Source organism: Corapipo altera, unplaced genomic scaffold (assembly GCF_003945725.1).
Source record: "Corapipo altera isolate COAL_440 unplaced genomic scaffold, ASM394572v1 1, whole genome shotgun sequence".
Lineage (NCBI taxonomy): Eukaryota > Metazoa > Chordata > Aves > Passeriformes > Pipridae > Corapipo > Corapipo altera.
Window position 1 is genome coordinate 32,361,539 of NW_020884873.1, and position 9,435 is coordinate 32,370,973.

Here is a 9,435-nt window from a genome sequence, read left to right on the forward strand (position 1 = left end):
CGCGGCTTCCGGGGCGGGGCTGCGGGGCCCTGCGCCGAGCGGCCCGGCGGAGAAGCGGGGCGGGACGAGCAGGGCCCGGAGCGCGGCAGCTGCGGCCCGGCCTGGCGTAACGGGAACGTCGTGGCAGGGACCGTAAAGGCCATCCACTTCCTACCCCCCCGCCGTGGGCAGGGACACTCACTAGACCAGGAGGCTCAAAGCCCCAGCCAACCTGGCCTTGAACACCTCCAGTGGTGAGGCATCCAAAGCTTCTCTGGGCAACCTGTTCCAGTGCCTCTCTACTCCTATAGAGAAGAATTTCCTTCTTATATCTAATTTAAATCTACTTTCAGTTTAAAGCCATTACCCCTTGTCCTGTCACTACATGCCCTTGCAAAAATGTCCCTCTCCAGCTCTCTTGAAGGCCCTTTTAGGTACTGGACAGCTGCTCTAAGGTCTCCCTGGAGCCTTCTCCAGGCTGAACAACCCCAACCCTCAGCCTGTCTTTATAGGAGAGGTGCTCCATCCCTCTGACCTTCATAGCCTTCCTTGCACCAACAGGTTCATGTCCTTCTTACACTGGGGACCCCAGAGATGGATGCAGCACTCCTGGGGGAATCTCGTGGCAGAGCAGAGGGGCAGAATCACCTCCCTGGACCTGCCGGCCACGCTGCTTTTGATGCAGCCCAGGACACGGTTTTCTGGGCTGCAAGTGCACACTGCTGTGCCATGCCAAAGTTCTCATCCACCAAACCCCCCAAGTGTTCCCTCTCTTGGCTGCTCATGTCCTACAAATGCAGGAGATACCCTACACTTGTGCCAATTCCATCACTCACAGTCCTCTGCACGCAGGTCACATGCTGTTCTGTCTGAGCTCAGTAGAACTTTAAGAATGAAGAAGGGAATTAGATAAACTTTTTTTCTTCTTTTTGTATTTTTACTTTAACTGTCTTCAGACATACCCTTTGCTGCTATTTGTTGGTGTTCACTATTTTATTGCATGTCATTCCCAGGGACCCACACACTGCCTGGTTAAATGAGACATCCTGAAAAAAAAGAAGTCCCAGTGAGGGTATAGTATGTGCTGGCAAGACAGGTACAGTGGAAGGGAAATGCCTATAAAAGTCACTTAAAAAATGGAAAAAAACCCAGTGACAAGTATGCTCATAGTTGGGCAGCTGCTCTGAACTTCCAAATATTTCATCTGTGGGATCTCTGATCCAGAAACCTTTGTACATCTCTAGAGTATACAGGATATCACCTTCTTTGGATAATGGTAGGACATTATCCTATTGATTACAAGAACCGAGAGCTGGAGATATGTTGCAATTTCTGTGGGCTTCTTTTTAGTTTCTAAGGAAAACTGAAGAACTTTCCTCTGGCAACTTTCAGTTACAGAGTGAGCAGAGTAAGTCCAGTGAAGCAAGCCCACAAATGATGCAAAATCAACTAAGCTGCAAGAGGATGCTATATTTCAGATATTTGCTGATATATATTCAGCAAATATATATCAGGGGCCAGTCTTCTGCAAGTGGTCAAGCTCTCACTGTCTTCAAAGAAAAATCTTCTGAGGTTAATCTAACTTCTAATTAAAAAATGGCTTCTGTGGAAAACTCTTCAGTAACAAGATGAACAAGCAGTTCTGGCTCTAAAGAAACCTTTTCCTCTTGTGTATGCATGACTGCCCTACAGATTTTCCTTTGGAAAGGATGGGCTTGAATGTTGTTCTGCTTTGATTTTTAAAGATAGAGATGTAACCAACCTTTTTTAATCTACTTGCAACTGGAATATGAGAGGGCAGCCCATCACAGCACCACCAGTAGAAACTGAGCTCACCTGAGCAGGGGGTATTGCACATGTGCTTGGCCCTCAGGGTCCTGCCACCATTGTGCCACCAGCAGCTGTTGGTCTGTAAGAGCCATGATTCTGATTCAGAAAATAAGATGATTGTATAGAGAATGCACATGATAGGGAGTGGTCCTTTTATTCTTTAATTGAACCAAATATGAAAATCACATGCAGTATGTCTTAACTTTAAAAAGTCCGACACAGTATTTCTACTGTTAGAAATAAATTCTGGTATGCTTCTGTGCATTGTTCTCTATATTTAGAAGCACAAATCAAGCCCAACATATATTTCCATAAAAATGACAGAGGAAAATACTACATGGCCCAATTTGTGCCATGGTTCTAACCATATTTAATCAATGGTGACCTTTTCCTGAACAGAAATGAAGTGCAAGAGAGCTTTCATAAAGAAAACACGGGAAAAGAGCACAGTGTTAGGGCCCTCTCACCACTGTTACTGCCCTAAGGGTGAAAATGCAGACACTGGGAATGGCCAAAAAAAAATACTCTGCTAAATATGACCTTGTCTCTTTTCTGGCTCATACCCATATGAGTGCAGGTGACACAGCTGCACACGTGTCTCTTGGGACGGGGACCAGCAGGTGGGCAGTGGCAGGCAGGGTGTGCTCTGCAGCAGCAGCTCCCATCCTGTTTTGATGCTGTCAATAGCTGTAGCGGGCAGAACTGCTCTCACAGGTGGCCTGAGGGTGCTTCTGGCCACTGCAGATACAGCCAAACAGTCCTGCCCACCTTACCTCTGCTGCCAGGCATGCTCACATGGAGCTTTTCACTGCTCACTGAGGCAGGAGCAGAGGTTTTGGCATGTGGCCATATCCATCCTAAGCTCTAAACTCTGGCATTCACGCGGACCTGCTCACGTTAACAAAGCTGCCATGCCCACCCCATGTCCCCTCTGGACTCACAGAGCCCCAGGCTGTGTCCCCAAAAGGTATTTGGTCCAGAATGCTTCTTTCTGTTGAAAGAATATATAATAAAATGGTTTAGGTTGGGAGGAACCTTAAGGACCATCTAGTTCCAACCCCCTGGCGATGGACAGGGGCACACACCTTCCACTAGACCGGGTTGCTCAGAGCTCCATCCAACCTGATCCCAAATATTTCCAGGGATGAGACATCCAGAAATTCTCAGTGCAACCTGTTCCAGTGTCTCACCACCCTCACAGTGTAAAATTTCTTCTTAATATCTAGCATATTATCTCCTTTTATAGGAAAAATTAATGGAAAAGCAAATATGCAAGAACAGGGCAAGTGGGTGTAAACATCATGTGTCCTAAAGAAGGCCAGAGACTCCTTAAACAAATTTGCCTAAATAGAGGCAGAAGAATTATTAACTAGCTGTTGTGAATGCCTTAAGGGGTTAAGTACAATGGGAAGGGAAATAACTAGATAGAGAGCAATATCAGCACAAAAATCAAATTAATATAATTTAGCCAAGAAGAAATTCAGGCAGTGGCTTTGATTTGTAACCCCCTAATCTCTGGAGCATGGGAGGAATGGGACAGACTCCCTGTAGGAAGTGTGGGAGCAAACAGTGCAGACAAACCTTAGGAGGTTGTAAGATAAATCATGAAAGAGGTTAAAAGATGCAGTTGGCTGCCCCACGACAGGACAGAGCTTCATATCCCAGGCAGCATTTTCCATTCTTTCTTGCTACTTTGTTTTCTTGTGGGGCCTTGCAATGAAGCATGGAAGGCTAAAAGACACCCACACCATTCCCAACCTGTTTTACCTATAAGCATGGCTAATCACAGAGAAGACAGATATAGGTGAATGAAAAAGAAATAAATTCCATTTTTTTAAACCTCATACAAAGATTTGTTCATCAAAAGAATACTTAATGGATTTATTATCCGAATGTTCACAGGCTTGAATGTTGTTACCAGAATGGGAGCACATTTCAGAAAAGAAGTGGAGGAAGTGGCACTGGACACATGCTCTGAGCCTACTGCAATAAAAGAAATAATCTCAAATGGAGCAATCTTCAAAGCAGTCACTGAATTTCAGAGTCACAAGCAGGTTGTGGCTATGGTGGGAAAACCTTTGTAGGAATATGTTCAATGAAAAAAATCTGCATAACAAGATGACACAGGACAGACTGGAAACTGATGTGATTGTTTGAACTGGACCACGTTAACCAGGTTCCTGTCTATAGCAAAGGGCTGGGAGGGCCCTGGAGAACCTAGGTTTTGAACCTGCTTCTACCAACCTGTTTTTGGAAACTGCTGCATGTGATCTGTCACTGTAACTGCTGAGCCCAGCCTCTGTCCAAGTGTGCAGTTTAGGCAAAGTTTTATCATAAGCCACTGTTGTGAAAGAAACGAGCCACGTAAAGGGAGGTGGCTGCTTCTCAGAGAGCTGAGCCCTTCACCTGTCAGCCGTCCTCAGACAGCACATGGATACTGCCATATTTGACAAATAAAGAACAACTTCCAACTCCACACTCTCAGCAAAATTACCAGGTTCCTCAGTATCCTTACCCAGGTTAGGTCACTCCAAAGTTTAATTCTAAAATTGTGGGTTTAAGCTTTCCTCTCCCTCCGCCCTCCCCCAAGCTAAAAAGAGATGGGAACATTTTTATTCTTTGTAAGGGGATTACACACAATCTCACAGGAGGTGACCTTGCAGAAATGTCATGTAAGACTTCTCAAACTTCTTCCAGTCCTGGAAAGGACAAACTGCATGGGGGAAGAGGCCACCTGCTCCGAGGATCAGGTGCAGCTGGAGGTAGCACAAACCTGGCTCCAGCAATGAGCGGTATACAGCCATCTCTCTCACTAGCCCTAATTGTTTTATCTGACTACCAATTTAATTTGGTGATAACATTGTTTTGGCAACTTGATACTTTTTCCCTAAAGACTTGAATTTTTAGAAACCTTCCCTGCTTCAGTAATGCACCCAAGCCCCTCACAGTTAAAAATCTGAGCTAGCTATTGCTGTAATTATAACTAAAAAAAAAAAAAAAAGGAGATGATAATGTAGAGGTTAAGTTATATTTCTAAATTAATTTTGAAAAAAGGCATAAATTAATTTTAAAATATGCTAAATTACTTAACTAAATGGAACAGGCAGGGGATAACTTGAAATTAGGAGGGCACAGTAGGGATTCCACTTAAAAAACCCAAAAGTTCTTTTTCTGACGTATCATACAGTTACCACTGTGAAAGAAACACCAAGAAAATTTTCTCCTGCTGAGATGGAAGCCAGCCAGCTTTAATCATTATGGAGAACTTATACTTACACGGAGAAGCTCAAAATACAGCTTTTTATAGCTGCTAATAAAACATTGGCCTTCTCTAACCCTTATGATTCAAGGACTTCATGTATTAAAAAAAGAACCCGCCACACAATTTAGACATTATTTTCAGCAGTTTCTTTTGCAGGGTTCTGTTGGCCATTCTACACCATTCACTATTTTCATTACCCTTACACTACAGGTCTTTGAGAAAGTGAGGGCTGTGAACCTACATCTTGCAAAGATTCCAGGCTAAATGACTTTCAGAAAAGTGAGAACTGCAGTTTTAATTACATATAGGCTCCAATTAACTTTTTGAGGTGGGAGCCCAAGTCCCTTACAACTTGACCCATAATAAGGATCCTGTTTGGTATGAATGGTCTCTGTTTTCATTCCCTCCCACCAGTGTGGAGCTGCAACACATCAGGCAGAGCTATTTATTTTTTAAGTGAAGCACAGTCTGCAGACCATAAAAGGTGGCATGGGTAGCTGTCAAAAAGAAGTAGACAGTTAACAGGGAAAGTGGATACCAGCAAGCCTCAGAAATCAGTTTTAAGCATCAATTAAACCATTCTGAAATGCAGTAACTCTGTAGAGCCCTCTGCTCCTTCAGAGGTGAATGCTGCCTGTTCTACATGGGAACCCACCCTTCTTCTGATAGGTTTTAGAGATGCATTCCACTACAAGCAACATTTTATCTGCCTGTGTGGACAGTATTTTTTTCCAGCGTTTTTAGTGTCAAATAAAGGTTTCTGAGCATTGAAGTATTTCTTTCACTCCAAGTGTATTATACAGGAAAACACACAGGATTTTTAGAGCAGGACACTCAAAAGGCATTCAAAATAATATGCAGAAATAAGGCAATAAACAAGAGCTTTTTCATGAGGTATCAAGGCAAGGAAAATAGAGCTTGTTTATTTTGTGGAAAAGTGGGGGGGGAAAGTGACTGCTATCTTCTTAAAATTAGGACAGTTGAGGATTATCACAGTTCTGCTGACAGTGCAGACAATAATTCATGGGATTATAAATTAAGCAAAGGAGTGTTTTTTTCATGCCTCTAGATGGCAGAAAGAGCCCTTTACGCTCCATTTTCACATCTACCCCATTTTGAACATATCCTTCCTTGTGTGACAGAACACCTTCACCATTAATATACAGGATAAAAAGAAAAAATCTACACAATGGGTGCCAGTGCTAAGTAGATTCAAATTGTTTTGAAAATTGTTCAGCAGTATATAATTTTTAAAACCATCTGTTTACCCTGAATCCTTTCTGTAAAACTGGGAAGCCCTGTATGAAAAGAAATTAATTTTACTTCCCATTTATATGAAGGGCACAAGGTTTACAAGACTTCCAGCAGTCTGATGGGAAGCAAAGTGCTAATCACCATCATCATCATCATGCTAATAATTTTCTGCAAATTGTTCAGAAGAGATGCATTAGCAGATTCAGATAATTAAAAGGAATAGCAATCCTCTATCTGCAGCAAAGAGAACTCTATTTCTACTGGGCTGCAACTGTTTTTCACACTGTCTCTCCAGGAGCAGAAAAAGAGCAGAGTAAAAAAAGGTAGAGAACTTTGATTAGTTCCTTAAACACCATATAATTTGTGTCTCAGCATTTACGTCTGAGCTGACCAGCATCTCACTGTTTTCTATATTACATGTTATGTAATATAGACATTATGTTACTTCTCTGACTCGCTTCCAGCTCAAACTCATCATCAAAAATACAGTAAGCAAAAAATCTTAACAGCACTGCTCTTCTCCCTCCCTCAGGCCAAGGGCAGCACAGCACCTCTCAGCTTGCAGCATCCTTGAAACTAAACATGCTGCACTCTGCAGCTGCCACTCCATCACACTGCTTCTGTACCTTTCACCTCCTTTCTTCAGGCAAAGAAAGAAAATACATTCCCCCCTCTCTCACTTTGGTGTCTTTCTGTTGCCTCTCTAAGGCTCTCCCAACAAGTTGGGAGAGTTGTCTTTTCCTGGACACAGAGCAGGCTTATTGTCTTCCCATTTCCTGCCATTTCCTCGCATTTTTCAGAAGCAATCACTTGCTTTTGTATCTTCCAAGAGGTAAAACAGATAAAAATCCAATGTGATGGACACATTTTCTTCCTCTTGCAGTTCCAGTTAATCTGTCCATCTATTCACAACAAAGTCTCCTGAGCAGCATCAGTCTTACCTGTACTCATATAACATGAATGAACATAAACTCATAACTACTCCAGACATAGTGAAGAATTTAATCTCTGTTGTTAGTCAAGATCCATTCAGAAAATCAAGTAGTGTCATGCTTTAAGTACTTTATGATATGCCAAACCCACTGTCAGAGGTGTTGACTGTGCAGACTACATTCCTGCAACAAATATGCTCTGCTAACCAGGTGGTTGTCTTTGGAAAAATGCAGAGATTAACTTGGCAAAACTCCTTTCTCAGTTGATTACTTTATTTCTGAGAGTCTGATGTCACAGATCTCCAAGGAGACTCAGCCAATTCCAAATGCAAAACAGACATCCTGGCCCCAAAATAATTAAACCAGCATTTCCTTGCCTGGTGTGTCATGATTTGTTATAGTCTAACATTTCAGGGTATAGACACTCAGGTGCATGCACCTGAATTTCATATAATAATGCCTGTAAGAAAGGTATCTTTGTGATCATAAGCTACACACATACCTCTGTCTTCCTTTACTCAGACTGCACTGGACAAACTTGCCTTTCACAGCTTTGCTCTGCTGATTTTGGCATTTGGTTTGCTTTCTGCTGCTCCTCTGTTTTGCAGCTTACCATCTCCCTGGACAAGCTGCAGTATTATGAAACTGTTTGAAGGATGAACCAGGGGAAAATTACAAGACAGAGAACAGCACTAATACTTTGAGCCTGAGCATCTCTTCCCATTCCAAACTAACAAAGGTCAAAGAAGGACACTTCCACACTTCCAATTCCTTACTCAATGCCTGCTTCCCAGCAAGTGCTTAAGACGTCTCTCACTTCCACAGAGACAAATTTCCAAAATTAAAGCCTCTCCCTGATCAGTAATTCCTATATTGACAGAAAATGAAGCAAAATGCCAGCTTTGCAAGAGGAGAAACTTCAGTAGTGCCTTCAGTGAGGCTGGCTCAGAAAAGGTGCAGCAGCAGAAGGGAAGACTTCCTCTTCCCTTAACAACATCCTAGGGACTCAGCTGTCCTGCTGCCTGGGCTGCAAAATCCACAGCAGATGTGCACAAGATCTCCAGAGCTACCTTCACAGAAACAGTTCCTACAGCCCAGTAATCTCCCTTCAACTGCAGCTGGCACAAGAACACAAGGTTCACAGAAGTGACTATTTTAGGCTCTCCTGCTAAACCTCACAAATGCCTTCTACCGCCCTTTCCTCCCAAAAAACTGACAGTCAATTGTAAGGGCCAAACAGTGATATTAGTCAGTCAAGTACAGGAACAGATTTATCCTGGAGTGGGTAATTTTGGGTTTTGGCATTTTTCATCTTGTTTGCAGCCCTCAGAGGATAGGATAGATGGGAAGAATTAGCTCTCTTTGCTAAGGCCAGTCAGCCTGCAGCTGAGGCAGCAAAGAGCAAGCTTCTGTACCAGCTTCCACATTGCTAAGCACTGGAGAGAGGAACAAGCAAGGACAATAATCTTCTGCTGAAGCCTGGATTACAGCATGCTCTCTCCCTCCAGCTCCCCACGGGCTCTGGGCCCTTCAATCCGCAACAGCTATGAAGAAGACACTGAAAAAGGTTGGAGGGAAGGTTCTTGCAAGCAGAATTGAGCAAGAAAGCTTTCCTAATAGGCATTATCGAATTATTTCCTTGCATCAAACTCAGGGGATAATATTTTCCCCAGGAAACTTATTGGAAAGAAAACCCATACTCAGAGTGCTTACCTTCTTCATTCTCCGATACCATTTCAAATCATACCTTAATGGTCTTGCATCCTTGTTAGCTAACCTATGCTTGAACACCTCCATAATGAATTCATCCATGTACTGAATCGCCACTGTGTTTATCTTAGAGTATACATCCCATGTTTTTGGGGACAGGATGCTTTACACTTCTCTCCCATTCAGCAATTGGAACTGCTGAACACCCTAACCTGGAGGAAAATGGCAATAAAATACTTTCAAAATCAAGAGTTGGCAATGATTTTCCCCTGTGTCCTTAATCCAGGAGGAAGCCTGCAGTCCCCTAAGCCCTCCAGCCACAGTACAACACTGCTTCCATCTTGGTCATTGAAGCCAGGGTACAACACACACTCATGTTGCTAAAAATTCAGGTTATAATGGTGAAATTCAGACAGAGCAGCAAACTCAGTGGTCAAGTTGACTTTGCTATCCTCTTGCTTGCTATTT